At 44.8% G+C, this 22,101-nt stretch overlaps 1 protein-coding gene across 1 annotated transcript in view; it reads left to right on the top strand.

Moving 5' to 3' along the window:
* The window catches only part of Octalpha2R (alpha2-adrenergic-like octopamine receptor), a 231,563-nt gene that overhangs the window by 5,262 nt on the left and 204,200 nt on the right, over positions 1 to 22,101 (top strand). The gene's annotated exons all lie outside the window — the stretch shown is intronic.

The raw sequence follows: 22,101 nt of genomic DNA, 5'->3' as shown, positions 1-22,101 counted from the left end.
ACGAGCCGCAAGGCTCGAATAATCGTAAATAATAATCTCTTCCCAAATTATCCATTATAGTGGACAATCTGAGCGTCAGTAAGGGAGACATTACTGTACTTCATGCGGATTTATTACTAAATCACGGATATTTAGGTTATATGAAAATTGTCTAAGTTAATCGTGAGAGATATGAGTTAGATGAAAATACCTTTCCTCTTTTAGCAATTGTAATTAGTTGAAGATAATGCAACGATATCTTGAAATTCTTCTGTCTTTTTAGTTTTGCATTTGACTTAGTCATTTTTCTCGTAAATGCATAAAATCCGCAGTCTACTTATATTAGTCTTTCTGTGATTTCTAGTGACTGCCGTTTATTTAATCAAATCGCCGAAAAATTGCTAATCAGACGATAATTTAAATACCCTGTGTCAAAATAACATGGTGATCGCAAGCTAAGAATTACTATGCCTTATTCGATATATATAAAGTTAATTCTACCAGAAAACAAACCACAGCAATTAGTCACCCTACGGTAACCGGATCCACCACCCTACACGAGACACGATTTAGAAACACTCCTCTTTTGTTCCGAAACGATGATCAATATTATCCCGACCATCGGCGACAGTATTTATTCAATTCGTCGATCAAAGATCACGGATCATTACATATTTATAGTATTCGCGCATTTCCATTCCGCTTCTACAATGAAACATTTTCCGAACTTCTGCCGCCTCCCGGTTACTAGAAAACAGTCAACGATCAGTTCTACTTGCATAAAGATCCACAGATCCGCTCTGAAGCAAGACTCGATTGTATTAAAACGTCGAACGGGAATGACCAAAGGCCTGCTCGGATCTTCGGCAGCTATTTCCGAAGTACGCGTTCGAATGCCGGCTCTTATAGCAGCGGCGGGATCAATGGAGGCCTGAATTGGTTCGAGAAGGTTGAATCTATCGATTGATTGCCGGGAACGATTGTCAGGGTCGTTGATAGAGCCGAATCTAAATTCATCGAACGCGGAGTCTCGGGTTTCTTCGTCTCGGTCACGAAAGGTTATAGGATAGGGTTGCAGGAAAGGCACTTGGCCGTGATAGCAGGAGCCTTAGATCCATTCTGTGTAATTCCTCCGGCGAGTGCGCGTATTATCTAGGACGATCCGGGAGTTTGAAGCATTCGATTAACCGGCTGACGTTGATTCTATTTTCTAATCGATAAAAGCCACTCGGTTTTCTATGTCGGCGTCGTCGTTGCGCTTCGGCTACGGGGCGTTCCTAATGTTGCAGGATTATACCGGATGATCCTGCGAATGCGGCCGTGCTATAGATTCCAGAAAAAAAAAGAAAACGTGGGAATCGAGATGGATGCCCTATCGGGTCACCGACAGCGGTGGATATCGACACCGTTGCGGGACGGTGTTGGATTCTGTTCGTTCGTTGACGAAACGACGGCGCATTTCTCTTCTCGCGATCACTATGATCGCCTCGTATCCTACGAAGCATTCTGCGCGAATTATTCGCGCTCGATCCGAGGATCTGGCTGTTCATTTCTGAATTTTTTCGGACATCGAATACGGCCGATAGTCGCGACTATGAAAATAAGAATATAGACTTCTGTAAGATTAATTCGGAATTTATAGAGATGCAGGAAAATCGCATTTTCTTTTTAATTTTTCAATTGATCAAATAAAATCTCTGCCTGGAGATCGTCAAGCTAGGTGACACGTACACCCAGCAATCTGTTAAAACGTTCCAAGAGTTATCGATGAAATTAATAATATGAGCGAACGATTTAATCTGCTCTAAAAGCACAAGAATTCCCAATCTAATTCCAACATTCATCTTCAGTGATTCTTGAAATGGAACCAACTGCTGCACAAAATCACAGATAGCAATTACAATGATATTTTTATTTAACCCTCGGACGGAGAACTATATTCACAACTATATAATTATATATCATATATATAATTAATAATATTTAATATATATAATTATATATTGTGTATATAATTAATAATATCTAATATATATATATATATATAATTACATATTATTCCAATGATATCTAATATATATAATTATATATTATAATCTTCATCAATTTTTCAAAATATATATTTTGAAGACACTTAACATAAACTCAGCGGCTTTTCTGTTGTTTCCAGTGTAACAGCAACTTATTTAACTGAATAGCCGAAAGGTGAATAATTATTTGACGATTCGAGCTCGGACAACGTGACCCGGTAACCGCAGTCCGAGAATTGAATATTGAACTACTGTAAACTATTACCCGAAAAACTGTTGACGATGCCCTAGCTCGAGGAGACAATCGTTGAAAATATCAAGAAATCGAGTTGCTAAAACCAGTTTTCGGAACCCCGAATCCGAGATTCGGCCACTTTTGAGTCCTGCGGTATAAGCAATTTCAAGTCAGAGTATTTTCACAGTATATCCTGTGGTAGACACGCGAGGAGGGTAGGGAACAGGATGCGGCGACAGGAGAGAGAGAGAAAGAGAGAGAGAGGGAGAGAGAGCAGGAGAGACCGGACGGTTGCCTTTTATGCAGCGTTGAAACCCACCCTTATCCTGAACCCCTCGGAACCAGCTTACGTTGCCCACTACAAAACGCCGTCCAAGATTGGATTTCTATGCCCGACAGTTCGATGCACGTAGCTGACTCGCGCAACTTCACGGTGTTTCCGTTTTTCTTCCATTCCCACGTTTCTCCTTTTCCCGACACATTTTCGGGACTTTCTTCCACGTCCCGGCGATCTCTGGCTTGAAAACGAACCGGCAACCCGGCCCAGAAGCGACTCAACCGGGAAGAAACCGAGGTTCGTCCGCCGCGAGGTTTATGGTCGCTATCGATCTCGTTGTTTGCTCCTAATTGGAGGGCTACTGCCGTCGCGCTCTTCGGACGCGCTCCTCTGTTTAATTAATCCCCGCGCGTCACTGGAACCGGCGAACTTTTGCGATAGCTTTTTCGGAGACCCCGATCGTTGGTTGCACCTCTGAACGCTAGAAGAGGCCTGCTGGGGAAATTCTGCCCTGCGAGAGCCAGGGTTTCTTCAGCAAGTATTACGGTAATCACCACAAAATTCAAGACGATGGATTTGTATTCCAGTTTTATGCATATGTCGATCAACCGATTCGCTTCGTTTTTGTTCAATTTTGAGATCTATCTATCTGAATCTTTAGCCGCGGACGCGGAGTCCGTCAGAATCTACTGTAAACATTATTACAGTAATGTCTCCCTAACTGACGCTCGGATTGTCCACATAAATGGACAATTTGGGAAGAGGAGATACGTTTATTCGAGCCTCGCGGTCTATTTTTACAGTTACCGATTGTCAACAACTATAAAAGCGGGCCGCAAGGCTCAAATAATCACATCTCTTCTTCCCAAATTGTCCATTTTTCTGTACAATTCCACAATTAGGGAGAATTTACTGTAATTAACGTTCCTAAATTCTTAATAATGTCCTGCCGTTTTAAATTTCGCTTACACAATTTTCTTAAATATCCATAAGATCCGCAGATGACAATTCGTAACTACAGAAACGAACCGCAAGGCTCGAATAATCGTGTCACGTCTTCCCAAATTGTCCATTTTTCTGTACAATTCCACAATTAGGGAGAATTTACTGTAATTAACGTTCCTAAATTCTTAATAATGTCCTGCCGTTTTAAATTTCGCTTACACAATTTTCTTAAATATCCATAAGATCCGCAGACGACAATTCGTAACTATAAAAATGAACCGCAAGGCTCGAATAATCGTGTCACGTCTTCCCAAATTGTCCATTTTTGTGTACAATTCCTCAATTAGGGAGAACTTACTGTAATTAACGTTCCTAAATTCTTAATAATGTCCAGCCATTTTAAATTTCGCTTACACAATTCTCTTCGGAATCCGTAAGATCCGCAGACGACAATTCGTAACTATAGAAACGAACCGCAAGGCTCGAATAATCGTGTCACGTCTTCTCAAATTGTCAATTTTTGTGTACAATTCCTCAATTAGGGAGAACTTACTGTAATTAACGTTCCTAAATTCTTAATAATGTCCCGCCATTTTAAATTTCGCTTACACAATTCTCTTCGGAATCCGTAAGATCCGCAGACGACAATTCGTAACTATAGAAACGAACCGCAAGGCTCGAATAATCGTGTCACGTCTTCTCAAATTGTCCATTTTTGTGTACAATTCCTCAATTAGGGAGAACTTACTGTAATTAACGTTCCTAAATTCTTAATAATGTCCAGCCATTTTAAATTTCGCTTACACAATTCTCTTCGGAATCCGTAAGATCCGCAGACGACAATTCGTAACTATAAAAACGAACCGCAAGGCTCGAATAATCGTGTCTCCTCCTCCAAAATTGTCCATTCTTGTGGACAATCCGAGCGTCAATTAGAGAGACATTGCTGTATTTCTCAAAATCTTCGGTCTCGCTTTCCTGAAATCCTCGAATATTTGATCAAGAGATAATTAACGCTGGTTGAATCGTTGAGGTATCGTAATGAAAAGAGAAGCAGGTTGACGGGGAAGAACAGGCGGAACAGCTCGCGGGATAAGCTTATCGCGTTAAGTCGGGCGTGTTGACTGAAGTCGGCCGTAAGTTCGCGCGAGATACGTCTGCTCGCGAGCGTGAAAGCCGAGCGCGGAACGGCGCGGGTCTCGGCTCGGCTCGGCTCGGCGCGCGCCATTAAGCGGTCGCATCCGTGCCACGGATACATGTAATGCAAGAATAATGGCCCGTGTCGCGGATCTAATGGTTTATTAAGACGGCTCGCTATCTACCCCGCTTTATTAGGGACTGTTGATGCCAGCCGTGCCTCGTCCCCCGGCCTGCCTCGCCCCGTCTCGCCTGGCCGCGCAACGGATTTATGGCAGGTCATCCGTGGATTAAGTTCTCCGGGAATATAAAGACCCGGAAGTCCCTCTACCTTTCGTTTTCTGCTCGTAACGAGGCCCCGTTCGTCAGCCGGATTTCCATGCGAATTCTCCTTGGACCGCGCCGCTCCGACCGCAGCTTGTCGAACCACGATGCTTTTACGGCGTTTACGCTAATGAAACATGCAAAACAGGCGATTCGCGTTAAACAGCTGACACGGATTAAACGTAATGCTCGGCGGACGCCGGATTCATTTTTCTGCCGCGGTTTCTGCTCCTGATAGCCGAGGCAAGACGCAATTTCGCCCGGATCTTGCGCGCGTTCCCGAGGAAACAATTATCGCCGAGGTAGAAAGCACCGGAAACGTCGCAAACACGTGGAAATGTTGGTATAGTCTCTTGAACTTTTCTTTCGGTGTGTGTGTGTGTGTGTTCTGGTATGTCAAGGGACTTGCGATTTCTTGGCGATCGTAATTAAACTGAAGATCTTAAATATTAGGTCTACCGGAAAGTAATTGAAACAAAGATGTCTCGTGTCATTATTAAGCGAGACGCGATCGTGAAAACATGGCTACCGATGATAATGCCAGACCACATGCTGCTTCGGCGACTCGTCAGAAAATCGCAGAGCTAGGCTGGCAAATTCTGTCACATCCGCCATACTCCCCAGACCTAGCACCCTCCGATTATTACTTGTTCCTCTCTTTGCAAAACTTTTTACAGGAAAAAAATTCAAAACCGAAGCTGATGTCAACCATGCACTAGTTGAGCTCTTCGCCTCTAAAAATAAATCATTTTTTAAAAATGGCATTTACAAGTTGCCATCACGCTGGCAAGAAGTCATAAGTAACGATGGAAAGTATATTCTACAATAAATATTATTAAATGTACGAAAATTGTGTTATATTTCAATTCAAAAACGGACAGAACTTTCCGGTAGACCTAATACTTACAGTAATAAATTATTAGATCATACACGAAGTATTGAAAGTGCTAAAAATGTGGGATGACATAGTGGAGGAGATCGCATACTTGAAGAAGAAATCTCGCGAGCAGAAGAAATCGACTGTTTCGTAATGTTAATTAGCAGTTGCGAGAATACGGCGCTGCGACCATGAACAATTCACCGAGAACGTCTCCTATTGAGTTTAATGATTCAAAAGCGTTCCCAACAAATCATCGCAACGCAAAGTCTGCGCGACGAGATCCCGTGGGCAGACTTTTCAAGATATTCTTAAGGTGTACTTAAGATTGCAATGAAAATAGTTCGGTTGCATCGGGATTCGCAGTTTAATAATGTAGTCGAACGGTTCGTGGACGGCATCGCGCACAATTACGCCCGGCATTCTGGTCGCAGGAATTTCGCAGATCCCGGATTCGCGAAAGTCCCCGCAGACGTGGGAAAGGAGCGACGGAAATGAATCTTCCTTAACATTCGCCGGTACCTTTCTCAACCGTAATTCACCGTCTAGCTGCGACGGCCGCGCTATTACGGCGGCTGACAATCTCGCAGCCGCAGAAGACTGGGACGCGGGACCCAGGCCCGCGAGCTCGCCACCCACCCCCGCTTCCCCCTTTGGATTTTTCCCGAGCGGTGACGAATGAAGAGCGACAAATACTCGAGGATGGGAGCGCAGGCTGCCCGTCTCTGACCCCGGCTACTCCGGGAGCTGCTGCTTCAATCTTTTAACGCGATTAGCTTGCCGCTGTTCGAGGGAACGGAAGAAAAAGGGAAGACCGGATACCCGCGCGGTCCGTGGAAACGGCGAATTCCAACGGTGCGCCCCATAAGCCCCGTAATCTCATTCGACCGTTTGTCGTTCCGTCACTGACTTTAAAAAGAGCGATCCTTTAACCTTAATTCCATGGGAGACGCCCGCAACCAGAACGCTCTCGCCGAGGTGTCGCAGCGATGGACTTTCTTCGTATTTCCCGAGGCGAGCCGATCCGATCGACTTTTCCGAAAATATTTCCGTTTCCACGATCGATGGTGCTGCGGCAGAAATGGCGGAGACACGGTCCTCTTGGAAATTCGGCGAGAAATGTGCATCCGGGGAAATCGCTGCCTCGGCTTTGATTTTTTGGTAATTTTTGTAACGAAACTTGCACAATTTGTACGCGCTGATGTACGATCCGAAGTGTACGTAATTGTCTTTCGAGGAATATATTTGTCGTGGAAATGTGACGTTTGAAATTGATCTTGCTTTTTCTTGTCTTAACTGCACATGCAGTCGGACAGCAAGCTGCATGCAAAAATCAATTCCATGCAGTTTATTGTTATCGTCTGTATGCGACTATGGAATTACGCTACTGTGATATTATGAAATGTTTATCACAACCATGTTGCTTTATTCAATTATTATTCACGTTTCAAGCCACGTGGAACAAAAATTATAACGTTGTTATAATTGGTGTTTTCAATACTAATGAACTGCTTCGAATATTTCTCGATTATTTCTAGTCATTCTACAGAAAAGCTAATTAAGGTAATTACTCCCGGAAACGCCAAATTTCGGGTTGCTGTGAATTTCCCTGTGCTAGTCCTACGCCTATGTAATTTATTGCTACGGCGATGCTGGGAGTCGTCGAAATCAAGTAGAAAAACCGCGGAGCTACGAGTTACCTGATAGGTATAGTAATTTCTCTACAATTTGGGAAGTGAAGATATGATCATTCGATTATTCTTGCGTCTCGTATTTACAGTTGTTGAAAATCCATCGTTGAAATAACTATAAAACGTGCCGCGAGGCCCGAATAAACGCGACTTAGTATCCTCAGATCTGCCGGTTTCAATTCCGACCTCCGAACATCTCGGCGAGAAATTACCGTATCGTTAAAACGAAGTTTCTAACGAAGAAATTTGGATCCCAATTTTCCCGTCGATCTGCGCCGACAAAAAGCGTGGTCTGGTGTGAATGACAATGGGCACAGCGGCCTGTAAAATTCCCTCGCGGAACGTGCTTCGTATTTCGTTGGCGAGTCCCTTTTTTTCGGGCCGTGTCTGTTACAAGCAAATTGATCATTTCGGTAAATTGGTAGACACAGTAAGGACAGTTCGAAACCGCCGAGCAATTATCTGGCCGAAATCTACCTCTCGGAGCCGCGCAGGCAGGAAAATAGTGGACGATAGGACAATCCTGGATATTGGACACCATCTACCTCTCGGCGCGGCCCCGACGTATTCGAAATCCCTTCTATCCACGATTCTCTGCCTCTGCGGTCAGATATATCTGATCTTGGTCACGCGTGAAGCCAGATCAGAGCCCGGGTCCGACGATTCCGGAGGCAATAGACCGAGGAAAGTGAAAATTTATATAGCTAGAATTTCGCTGGGTGTCGTAAACCCAAAGCAAACGTTTCCACGGTGTCCCGCCACTTTCGGCGAGCACCGGGAAAAATTTCGTGTTCGGTAAACCGAGGCGAAACAACTTCGGTGGAAAGGAAATTTAATGGGAAATTCCGCGGTGCCCGGCAGTCGGACAAATCATCTGAATCCTCGTGAAGTGCTCATTGCCGGGATATGAAGTTTAAGCAACGGAACGAGATTTCTGGAGGACAAAGTATTCCTCGTCGTAAAAATCACATAAAAGTGTCATTCGTTTTTGTCGATTTACGAGATCCTGTTATCAACACTAATCGGAGAAACAAGAGTGTGCCACGACGACAGAACACTTCCGACTGAAGTGCTAGATTAAATCTACGCTGATTTGTATCGATCGCGTTGTAAAATCGATTTATCTAGAGTATCAGAATAATAATGATTTCAGATATTGAACGAAATTCGAATTCTTGCAGCACTGTACACATTTACGCTTCGACTGTCATGCTGACAACGTCCAAATTTTCAAGAATAAAGAACTGTTCGAATTGATAATGAATTATTCGAATAAATAAATTTGAATAAATTCTATTCGAATAAATAAAGAACTACAGTAATGTCTCCCTAATTGACGCTCAGATTGTCCACAAAAATGGACAATTTTGGAAAAGGAGATACGATTATTCGAGTCTTGCGGCTCGTTTTTTACGGTTATCGATTGTCAACGACTATAACAAACGAGTTGCAAGGCTCGAATAATCGTATCTCCTCTTCCGAAATTGTCCAATCTGAGCGTCAGTAAGGGAGACATTACTGTATTCGAATAAATCGAGAATTATTCGAATTCAGAGACAGAACAATTCATGACGAACGAACAATCGTTGTTCGAATAAAATATTCGAATATTTATCTTATACAAATATGTCTTCGAAACAACTCGAATAACGCGCAGCTCTGCTTAAAAATGAGAAGCGAATCGCAGCGCACGATAATTCTCTCGTAACTTAAATTCGACTTGTGGCGTCGCATCCCTCTACCTGAGCGCGGCCGCTAGCAATAAAACAAGTACCGTTCCTAATCCTCAAAATTCCCTAAAAATCACGCACCCCTAATAAAACAATTCTCCTCACATCTGGACACCTCGACCCGCACGGGACTTTCCCAAGTTTCTCCTTTCCTACGAAAGCCCATCTATTCCTTTCTTCTCTTCCACTATAAAAGAGACAAACGCGCAACTCAAAAAGCTCAGTCTGTCCTAAGTTGCTAGTCCTACGACGTCACGCTAGTCGCGCCCGCGCTCATCGATAGCAATTCAATAAACTGCATTAATAGTAACCTCGAACACGCTCTCCGATTCGCTAACCTTCCCTTCAGTGCTAAAGACTATTCCCGACACTTCGTTAGGGGAGAAAGGGTTGGTCGGGGTGGCCGATTCACGTTTGCCGGGCTGTTTACCAGGATCGTCCAGTGGATCCGTGACAAAGGTACACGGCCGTCGTGAAATATTTCGCGGAGAGAGTGCCGGGATTTCAGCGGACACTTAAAAGGGTACCGGCCCAAGCAGCAGCGGCGGCAGCAGCGGAGAGGACTCGTGCCCGATTAAAGTGTTTCGAACATAAAAGCGGCCGTTCTACTCGCCGGCCGTTCAACGAGCAGCTCCTTTAACCATCGGCCTTCCCAGTCCGGGTGGAAATAAAGTCGGAAGCTCGCCCCTTTTCCTTCGTCTCTTCCTCGCAGTTACACCGTTCATTAGTCTGTAATTAAGGGATTCTTTGTCGCAAAGGGACCGACTTCTGAAACATTTGCAGAATTTATAGCGAGAGAGAGAGGGGGAGAGGGAGAGAGGGCAGAGGGGAAAGGGACGGTCCGGCGTTCGCGGACTAGTTTCTTTCGTCGGCGAACCGGAAGGCGGAAATAGAAGCGTATAATTAAACCGTGATCGATGGAGGCTCGGCCCGGCGCAGATTGTCACGGCACGATCGCCTCCCGGTGCAACGAGCAGCATTATTTTTTCTGGAAGCCGATTGCGATGAGAAACGGAACTGAAGAACGGTTGATTGTATCGCCGGCGTCGCTGGAAGAAATTGCTTCGAAACAGTTTGGAATAACTGGCGTAACCTGTTCTGTTTATCGATGATCGCATTTAGCAGCAATTTATAGAAGTCGACAGATAATCGAAGAGTTTACGAACCTGTGATCGCATCTCGATTTACGGTGGAGGGATGTTGAACTTGTCGGGGTTTAAATCTTTATTACAGGATCGCGAGGCTTCACGGTAAAATTGAATGCGTTCACTCTTAGCGAACGGAACATTTTTTTGATACATCTATCAGCTATTCGGAGCGAACAAAAAGATTGTGATCTTGCTACACGAAGTTGCGTTCGAATAAAAATTATTCTACTATCTGAAAATTTTGTAGGAATCGATAAATCGGATTTTATGTCTTCGCTTATGTATTTGCCACTTCGACACGAATGTATAATCGTATCGGTCACGTCCGAGTGCGAAGGTTTAACAGCGAAACTTTCGGCAATAAACAAGCTCGAATTCATGAAAAGTATAGTCTGTCTCCGCGGATCATTCCAATCCAGTGCACGCATTAAGTTATTGGAAAAGTCTGAAACCTTTTTGTGTTATTCGATCGGAAACCGCTGAAATTCCTGGTCGACGGAAACGAACGCCGCTGCTGAAAAGTCGAGGGAAGATTATTAATTGATCTGATCGACGCCGAATAAAATTCGTGAACGTTAACCCGGAGGAACGCGGTTGCGTGAGTAGCTCGCCCGTTTAGGCGACGGCGCGGAGGGAATTCTCGGTTCGACTAGCCAAGCAATGTTCTGGGAAGACTCGGAGTATAATCTCTCAAAACGTCAGTTTTCGAGGAGTGCAGGTGGCGTCTGAGTTTCCGGCGACGTGGAAGAGCAAACGATTTCGTTGGCCGGGCGGAACAATTCGAAAGGTCTGTTAAGCAGCCCGGGTAAATAGACGGGGGAGAGATGGCGCGAGGGGTCGGCCATTTGTTTAAGTTTCGGAGCGGCCTCCCGGGTACGGACGTGCTTCAATCTCCTAATGCGATTAAGTTCGCGCCCGACGCGGCGCGTACCAGCGACGAGCAGCGAACTTGTATCTCCGGGGTGCATTATCCGTTACAAGTTCTAATAAATTTCGGGGGAGACGGGGCTCGGTGCCCCGTGACAGTAAGTCGTGCTTGCTCGCGGAGCCCCGCCCCCGCACGAATTAACCCCGGGGCTCCTGGAGCTCCTCCACCTTCGCCTCTGCCTTCGGCTCTGCCTCCGTTTCTGCCGTCGCGTCTACACCCTCCCGTCGCCGTCTCCGCTTCCGGCCGCGTGCGATCAGACGGAAATTCTTCCGCGGCCTTCCGAATCCCGGAACCGGGACGCTAATCTGAGTGCAGGAGAACTTGCGCTAACCGTCCGGCCATGAACGGATATTCCACTTGGAACTATGCTGCCGCGAGACTCGGGAATTAGCGGAATCAGCCGTTGCCTAGACTACTTCGGCGATTATTGTATCGATAATTCCACTGTCAAATAGATATTTTCATGAGGAATCATATTTCTTCTCTTTTTGGCAAAGTTTTGGACTTGTCTGACCATTGCTCGATATTTCCACTTACGACTATCAACGGCAATATAGTTAATTAATTATGACATCTTACTCAGAGCGATTTATTTTACTGAATATCGCGATCTTCATTCGTTCGATATTGTCTGAAGCTTCTTCGTAAACTCTGCAAAAGATTTCCCGAATTCCCTGCCAAATTATTTAACTAATTTTTGTGGTATTTTAAGAACTTCCCGTCTTCTACATGTTCAATTTTAACAAATAAGGAAGTAATTGAATTGAAATACGATTTAATAAAATTATTTATGCTTGACAATAAACTAAAGATCCCGCTATCCTATTGAAAATTTAAGAAGCTATGTGCGTGACCGTAAAAGCAACATTGAAAAGTGGTCCGAGCATCGGGCGACATTTCTACTTTCTGTAACAGGAAATACATATACAGAATGTATTGCATGGAATTGAATCGTGAATAATTCATCCAATTCCATAGAATCGAAGTCACATGTCTGACTAGTACCTTCTCTGTCCACTTGTCGATCAAACCAACATTGAGATTGCTATGTCTGACCACTGCTTGACATTTCTTCTTACAGCCGCTAAAAGAAAGTATCCAGAACGTCTTCCATAGAATTCAATTGTTAAGAATTGATTGAACACAATGGAATTTAAACAACCATTTCCTATCGCTTCTACTTGCTGCTCCAATAAACTTCCATCTATGATCTGCAAAATAAAGCAGTATTAAATTCGAAACTAGCGTCAAAATTATGCTTCTTGTCTGAAATAAATTTAAACCGAACTAAACATTCTGACCATTGTTCCCCGTTTCCACTTGCGGAACTGCATTTCCCAAGTAGAATCGACGTGTTTTTCTGCCGATGTAGCTCTTAGTTGCATCACGAAATGAAGAAACGAAGGCAATCGCAGGAGAACGACCGTAGCAATAAAAAGATTCACTCCTACACATCCGACCGACCGGTTGTAGCAACAGAAATCGCAGCGTATTGCACCGTTCGGTCGAATCTCATGCATTTAATCACCATTACCGTTCGATTCGAAGGGATGGATGATCCACGATCGAACGACTGGCCCGGTCGTAAAGGGATGATCCTTCCGAAACCTCCCTTACATCGTGTCCAGAACGGGTGTAATCTGTTTACGGTGGTGAACGCGACCGAGCGGCGGGCGGTGCAGAGGGTGCAGGGACTGATACTTATGGGTAACAACGTTCGTTGTAACGACAGGACGGGTAAATGGTCTCCGTTGATGCTCCGTGGCGCGCTTGTAAACTCTTACGAAGACGCGCGTGATCCAGCTGGTTTACATCGCCGTCATACAGATCGCTGCCGTCGACGTGACGACGGTTTAAACACGGAATTGCTTGGGAACCGTTCCGACGATCTGGCATTGTCGTCGACGCTGCCAGTCCTGTTCAAATGTCTTCCGATGCAGAATGACCCGATGGAATGTCAATGGTCTCTTTTCAATAGCAAACCAAGAAATTTCGCCCTCTCTCTCTCTCTCTCTCTCTCTCTTCCCCGCCGGAGAACCGTTCCATAGGGTTTCCACGACTATTTCAACTATTCGCCGAACAGCATTTCGCTGTTCGACCGTTACAAAGTGTACGTTAATTAGCCCGGCTTCGTCCGACTCTTGGCGAATTTATCAAGACGACCTAAGCGAACCCAATTTACGAGACAGCTAATATACAGCGTGTCCCAAAATTGTTGTACAAGCGGGAAATGACGGGTTCCTGAGGTCATTCGAAGTAACTTTTTCCTCAGCGAAAATGCAATCCGCCGCTTCGTTTGCGAGATATCGACGAAAAACAGTGACCAATGAGAGACGAGATCAGCCGGCGCGAGGCGACTGAGCCAATGAGCGGAACTAGGCTTCGACCGCTAATCTCACCTCTCATTGGTCACTGTTTCTCGTTAATAACTCGCAAACGAAGCGGCGGATCGCATTTCCGCTAAGGAAAAATAACCTAAGGAACTCCTAATTTCTCGCTTGTAGAATAATTTTAGAGCACCCTGTACACTAACGAATTAATTTCTAATCAATGAGCGTGAATTGTTGGAAAATCGCGGAATAAAGTATTAAAAAGTTGTCTGAACGTTCTCTGGACGGGATTAACGGATCGAGAGTCATCGGTTGGATCTTTTAGGAGCCGGTTCCGTCTGAACGGAACCGTCGAGTCGCCGCACGTTAGAACGTCGTCGGCCGTCGCCGTTTATTTCCTTCGCGCAACGACTGCATCGTGGATTTCGGCCAAAAGTGTTCGAAATAAAATTTGCGTGTTCCCGGTGGCTGTAGGCGGCGGGTTTCGGTACGCGAACTCAATTTCCCTGGCACGTCGACGAGATCCGGCGATGCCTCGTAAGTTTTGGGAGCGCTCCACCGATCGGTTTTACTATCGGAAGCGTACCCCCCGGCGTCGTCGAGCAACGATATACGCGGATACATATGTATAGGAGCAGCGCGTACATACGTCGTTCTGTTCCTTCAACTCGCGGCCGGCCCGAAACGGGCGGAGTTTTCGTGGAAGTATAAGGAATACCGTCGTCAAGTATCTCTCTGTATCTGGTTTCACGTTGTTCCAATGATTTACAGGCGGGGGAGGAGGGGGAGGGGGACATCGTAGACCATCCTCTTGGCATTCGTTTGCCTCGAACGCCGGCTGATAGAATTTCAGATTATTGTAATGGCGTCCGATACCGTCCGACGAAATTTCCACTGAAAAACCGGCTCCACCGGCCGGTATCGATTCGCTGCAACACGTGCAGCGCGCGATTCACGGCGACGACGAACATTCTACTCCGTTATCCGCCGTATTATTGGCGACATCAACTATTCATGAGGGCCGAGCCACCGACGGGGAACCATTACAACGCGCGAACACGTATGCAACTTTCACGGATAATCAATGACGGGCGTATCGAACACTACGCGACGGCTCCCGCGCCTCGTAATATGTAAATAAGATGTTGAATGCGCCGCCGTGGAAAACCTTGTAATGGATCGGCGACCTGTAATTTCGCGAGCCGCCGCGAGACGCGGTCGCGATCGATACGATGAGCCGCGACGTAATTATGGCGGGGAACGAAATTACAATACGTCCCCGTAACAATGATTTTCCGGGCAACATTTTTTCAGGGCCGTTCACGTGGCGACGGTTCGACGAATACGCGGGCGTGTTCTCGAAACGGTCCTGCAACCCACGGGTTAATTTACGTGAAAGCGGAGATCCGAGATAAAGATACTTCGTTGGTAGATCTCGGGTTTTGTCCTCACGCGGACTCGCGTATTCGTAGATTATTTTGCAAAGGTCGCTGTAATATAACAGGTCGATTTCTTTCATTTCGATTCGAGTTTTCCGAAAGCCGCGGAGCGTCGAATCGACGAGCGCGAATATTGCCGACGTTTCGACGTACGATGCAATCGCGAATGTTCGTTCGACGATTCATGGTTTTTGAAAAATTGAACAGCTCGTTACGAATTCGATCGTAGAGCAAACCATAACGGAGATATTTATTCTTGTCCGCTCGACGCGTTGCACGGTTTTCAACAAATTGCTCGCTTCGATATTCGCGCGAGAACGCGTACGCGAAGAATCGCGCAACAGAGAAAACTATAACTGTCAGAATTCTGGAACTATGGTCGAACAATTATTAAATACGGGAATTTTATATAAATCGAAATCAAAACTGCGCGAACTCGCGGACCGAGGAATACAAACATCGCGAATCTTTGGACGAAGTTGCTCGAAGAAACGCGCGAATAATTTTGCTAAATCTCTGCAAGGAAGCCCGAACGGGTTCAGAGCAGGCGTTTCGCAACGAGATTCCATGAACCGCGTCGGTATTTCTTTCCCGGACCGTCGACGCACGGCAGCGATAGCGAAATTCATTTACGAGCGCGGAATAATCGTATTCGTAAATTAGAACGTAACGCTCCGGTATCGCGGCTTTTTATCGTCATTTTGTGTTCTTTACGGCACGGCCGGATGGGAGCGAGAAGGGGAGAGAGCGCGAGACGAACAGAGAGAGAGAAGGAGAGAGAGAGGGGAGGGAGAGGGTGAGGCAGAGAAAGAAAAATGAAACAGCCCGCCACATCGGATAGCTTTTCCGCGGGGGAATAAAAATTACGACTCTCAAGCTTTCGCGAGCCTCGGTAGCGAGTGGCTCCTTCAGCTTGACGCTGCAACGAGGATATATTAAAATTCTCGCGTAATAAGCCGCCCCCGCGAATCGTGTCGTCTTTTGTCGGACCGTTGCCTGTTCATTCACCACCGCAGCTTTCATTTATCCCCGCACCCCGCCCGCTGGCCTCGCGGTATTCCGTTACAGTATTTTAATATCGCGCCGGGGAAGAAACGACGGCGGATCCCGGCCGAGTAATCTTGATCGAATAATAAAGCGTAGATCTGGTTTCTCGAGGCCCGGTATCTCTCGCGGAATCTACTTTAAAAGTTAACGAGAACGTTCCGCGGGATAAAGTCTCGTTTAAAAGTGGTGCGGCTGTTGTTCTTCCGGAATGGTACACTTGGCTCGCGGTTACAACTGTTTTAAAACTGCGAACACGATTTCGGTTGTTCCCGTAAGCACAGCGCGGCCGTTTTATACGAAGCTTATCGTTCTGAAAACGCGCGGGATGCTTTTCTATTATTATTATTTTCGGTTTATTGGTCACGGAAGTTGAACGCTTTCCGAGAACAACGGCGCGTCTAATTTTACGTAAAGGCAGTGCATGGATTAGGGCGATTAACGACGATACCGATGGTTGGAAAATACCAGAAAATACCATGTGGTATTTATTATAGGTAGCATGAGGGACCCCGATTCAGAGAAATAGATCCTACTCGTGGAAACAATAAGAACGAGTTCACACGAACGTGCGTTTTATTCAACGTCGTTTTCGAGTCAAGACGAGTTGCTGCGAATGCGAGCAAGCACAGTTTGTTAAGAAAGAAACTCGTAACTGGAAAACAAAGTCAAACAGGACGTACGTTTGTAAGAATTTTTTCTTATTGTTTTTCTGTGCGGAACCTGTTCCTGAAGTGTGGTTCCCACATGCTACGGGACCAGCTTTATGTTGGAACATAAAATAATTGTTTATGTAAATGTAAACATGAATGATAAATAGTCGCGTGACTGCTGGTACAGCCGGATAGGAGTTGATTCTACGACAAAAAATAGCTTGAGAAAATAGGAGAAATTTGTTTCATTCAGAACTTTGTTTCCGTAAAAATCGAGATAAATCTTTTATTTAATTTTAGTGAAATTTTGTTACCGGACGAGAATTGTTACCATGATGTCTCTCACGTAATATGTGCTTCTCTAATCACATTTTTACGTACGTTAAAGGGTTGTTTCACAATTTTAGTTAATCGAACGGTATGGTAATTCTTTCTTTTTTAACTGTTCAATATTCCATATTTCGTCGGTATACACGATGAACTGTACACGATTCCACAAATAAAAATCCAGCGGTGACTGCTCTGGAGATCGTATTGAAAAATAATAGAAAAACTGTTAATATAAAAGCAATTAATACACAACTATTAATATAAAAACAGTTTACAGTGTGCGTGATATCCGTTGAGTTGAACTTCGGTCGAGTGTGCGTGCACCGAGCAGATTTTATTCGAGTCGATTTTTTCGAAAACGAAGGACCCAATCAAAAATATTTATTCTACACCTTCCACTTATTCTTTGGCATCGAATCAGAGCCTACCCCAACAGTTACACGATGCTGTGTGTATCATTTAGCAGACAGAAAGCTCATATAATATTATTCGAATCAGAAATTAGGGAGCAATATTGCAGACAAAAGACTATCACTCACTAAATTGATCGACACTCGCAGAGACGACCGAGGCTTTTTATGCGTTGCTATGACGCTATAGAGACGCAGATAAAGCAACGTAGGATCGGAGCGAGTGGGGACGGATCATTTTTCAGTGTTCGACAGGTCCTGGAACGGCCGCAGGGCCTCTCAGGAACTCTCATTTCGCACTTGAGCCCGTGTTCCGGCCGGACAAAAGAATCCGTAATGGGACAGAGGCGACTATTGCATATTCCGGAAGCTTCTCATTAAACCCGATAACTTTTACACGAGTCCGCCGGGCCGGTCCGGGCCGGGCCTGGCTCAGGAGCCGCGGCGTTTTGAATTTCCACCGTTCCGCTGACGAGCCGAGCCTTTTATCAGCACAAAGGCCCTGCCGACGACGAGGTAATAACCTATTTTTTTCGCGGATGCACGTCACTTGAATTTTTGTAACCTCGTTGGGAAAATTGCCTCGCGCCAGACCCCCCCCCCGCCCCCTAATTTTATTCTTCTTCGTCTTCTCTGCAACTTTCCCTCTGGTTTCCGCTGAAGCAGCCTCTTAATTATTCATTATTCGCCGTTGATTGATCATTGGCTAACATTTTGTCTGCGCCAGAGCTAATCCGGGGTACATTTCGCTTTCGAAACATTTATTGGTCGATGTTATGTATTTATCGTATTCTTCCATCATGATTATTATTATTATTATTATTTATAATCCCCCTTCGTGAGTATTTTTATTATTATTATAATTACTTTGATCTTTTTAATATTATTCTGTTCTTATTAATATTATATTATTATAACATTAATATTATTATATTATAATAATCTTATTAATATTATTATAACTAGTATTATGCTAGTATTATCATCATAATTATTAGTATAATTATTGTTGTTCACGCTACTAGATATTATTATTGTTGCAATAAGTTATGATTATGTATTTTACACGCTGTTGACTCTATCAGTGACGATATTCGAAGGACCCTGGTCGGTCCTAGGGCCCTTTTCTCCCCCTCCCACGCACTAATCATGCTTACCTCTCTTAAACATTCTGAGTTTTCCTCGAGAATCCTAACAGCGACTTTCGTCACTCTTGAAAAAGCAACCATAGTGCGTTCAAGTAAGCCAATAAAGAATTGGAAGTTGAATTCTAAGTTATTTGTATAGCAACGCGTTAACAACTTGAATCGTTTGGAATCGTTCCGTAACAGTCCAGCAGTGTCTTGCGAAGCAGGAGTTAACGCGTTAGTTACTTACAATTAACCAGCGATTAAAATATGGTCGCCGCAAATGTCACTTGGCAGGAGGTACCGCCGCGGTCAAATAAGCGAAGGGGACCTTGCCGAGGAGTTCACCGAGCTGCTCGTTGGCCTCGACGCTGCTTCATGGACCGGAATTTGTTTTTACGCCCGCCGGCCCGTTAATTGGATGCCGCCCTCTCTCGCCGGGCTCTCTAATTAGAATTCATAGTCGGTCCATCGGCTGTAAGGAGATATCTAGTCGATCGGAACTTCGGACATTCCGAGCGAGTGGACTTCTTTCCGCTTGCCTCGGCGATCTGTTGCTCGAATTAGAAAAATCTCTGCTCCTTGGGTGCCGTCCCAGAGAATCTGCCGATCTCCGATGGCGAGAATGAGCCGAGGATTGCCAATTAATTTTTCAGAAGATGCGGCACAGTGCTCGAAAAAAAGAAATGGTGGCTAGTTTATCCAACTGAAATCGTGTCGGACTCGTCGACGGAAAATGAACAATGCTGACAAAGGATCCTCGTTTTCGGCGGCCTCGGGAATGGGCTGTGTTCGCGATTTTTTTTTAGCGCGTGCAGATGGAGTAGTTTTTTGATATTTTTAAGGTACTTTCGGTCACTACGGAGGATGACGCACGCCGAGTTTCGCTTCGAAATAATATCAGTATATTTCAAGTCACGGCACTTTGATCGGTCTTTTTTCGAATTCAAAGTTCGATGAAGAAACGTGCGGAATTCCGACTCGATTGTGCTAACGTTTGCACGATGAATAATCTAACCTTTCAGAGAAGATTACCTGAGCCATGTACAGTGGCCCACAAAAGTATTCGTGCAACTTTAAAAACGCAATTACTTTTTAAAAACTGAACTGAACGAGTTGAATTTTCTTTTTAAATGATAGCGGGATTAGACGATGACCAAAATGCATTTCTAAATTACCGATTTTTGCCATCTTTAATTCGTTGTAACTCATAGCAACCGATTTTGATCAAATTTTCAGCACGCATATGTTCTCGCGATCTACGAAGGGTACTCTTTAAATTTCCGTTATAGGCTCAGATGGAAAAGTTAAAAAACGAGAGTTCTTCGCTTTTTTTTGTCATCCCAAGTAACAGAAAAATTAAAAGCATTTTAGTTATCGTCTAGTAGACCAGTCCCTCTATCATCTAAAAAAGAAATCAAGACATTTGGTTGAGTTTTAAAAAAGTTATTACGTTTCGGAAGATGTTACGAACATTTTTGCGTGTACATTTGAGCCGTTCAGATCTACTCGATGAATCCAATCGTCAGGTTCAAGGTGTTACACCTCTTTAATCCAAAATTGCTATTATCGCTACGAGTCGATTCAACAGCTTTTATTTCGCGACAACAGTTGTATACGTCGCTTGCCGTAGTTTGATATTTCTTGTTCGACATTGGTTATCGACAGGCGGTCGCGTATTACGTTGTTCGAGGCGCACCACGGAGAAATGTAGCAGCTTGCAAACGAAATCTCCGTCACAGATCTAACTCGACATTATCCAGCCGGCCGGTTGATCGTCGCATTTTTCAAGTGGATTATTTCGCGAGCCCATCGGACAGCTAAAAAATAGCAAATCCTTTTCGTCATTCTCGTCGCGGTAGTTCCGCGATCGAGCGTGGCGGTCGCAGGGCTGCCGCCGACAGGAGCGTCGAGCATCGACAGCCCGGAAAAATATTAAATCGAGTGAAAGACAACCCCTTCTTCCACCCCTTCCGGAGTTGTGCCCACCCCCGCGGCTCCTTCCCCGACTCGCTTACGTAACCGCAGCCCGAACCACCGAATTGCTATTGGACCGTGGCTCGGGTGCAACCGAGATCGGGGGGGAAGGGCGGGCTGCATTCATCGCGAAACAAATGCGTTCCCGTCCGGCGTGGCCGTTCCGCCGCGGCTAGGCGGCCGATTAATTTCTTCCGAATAAACTGCGCCCTGGAACGGCTCCGTAAGCAGCCGGCCATTAATCCGGCCACTTTAGACACTCGAGAGAGCAAGAGAGAGAGAGGGGGGAGAGGGAAAGGGAGAGAGGGTGCTCCGAGCTCAGTCTCTCGCGCGAGAATTGGCCGCGACCCGGAAACCCGAAGACGGTTCCCAGTCGATTCCGAGCCCGAACTTGTTTGTCTTGATTCGGTCTTCCACGATCAATTAGCCCCTCGGGATGTGTCCGACTTCGGCTTGCCATTCAGTGCAACCCGGTTCGTTTGTTCCACGCCGTTCGAGAAAATCGAGCAATTTATTCACTGCAGATTTTTCTCCGGAGCTTTGCGCGAGATCGGACGCAGCTGCTCTCAAATTTTCGGAAAATTCGACTTTCGGAAGAAGTCTTAGTTTCGTCAGAAATCATTTCGGCGACTTTGTAATGATTATTTTTGGCAAGACCGAACGAACTCGATGGAACGAACGATGTTGCATTTTCCGGTAGAAAAACAGAGTATACTCGTCGAACACAGAGTAAGCGTCGCTGTGAAAATATTGGATCAAAAAGACGGTTTTATTTTATAAAATTAACGATTTCATTGCTAATATTTACTTATTCGCTTATCGTTAACATATACTGCATACATAATAAACGAGAAACGCAGGAAATATCAAATACTTATAAAAGTTAAAAATTCAAATTGCTGATGTAGAGTAGTATTTGGCAAAGCAAGGAATAGCACATAATTGCACTTTCAACGTCGAACGCCAATATCGTGATTCTTTTCTAATCTTATTTTGATAACAATGTAAACACTTTCGCGTAGGATCGGCCTCAGAATATTCTAAATATCTTGAAATTTGAGAATATATTTTTGTTCTCGCTAAAATTGCAATTTAAATAGCCAATGATCACTGCTTTTTACGCACGACGAGAATACTCGTCGTGACACAAAATACTGCCACTTCTCCGTGATCAGTATGCTTGTCGAACACAGCTAACTGGTTAAAATAAGCTAAAAAACGAATAATAAAATAAACGAATCTTAAGCCTGAATCCTAGAATTAAATCCGGTAAGTGTAGTATCGCGCTGTAAGTGTAATAGCTAAACTATTGGAGATCTTGGAACGAATTTTAAGCCTAATATAAGCTAATGAACGAATAATAAAATAAACGAATCTTAAACCTGAATCCTACAATTAAATCTCGTAAGTGTAATATCGCGCTGTAAGTGTAATAGCTAAACTATTGGAGATCTTGGAACGAATTTTAAGCCTAATATAAGCTAATGAAC

The sequence above is a fragment of the Megalopta genalis genome, chromosome 15, assembly GCF_051020955.1.
Source record: "Megalopta genalis isolate 19385.01 chromosome 15, iyMegGena1_principal, whole genome shotgun sequence".
NCBI classification, from domain to species: Eukaryota; Metazoa; Arthropoda; class Insecta; order Hymenoptera; family Halictidae; genus Megalopta; species Megalopta genalis.
This window is presented reverse-complemented; position numbering and strand designations above follow the sequence as displayed.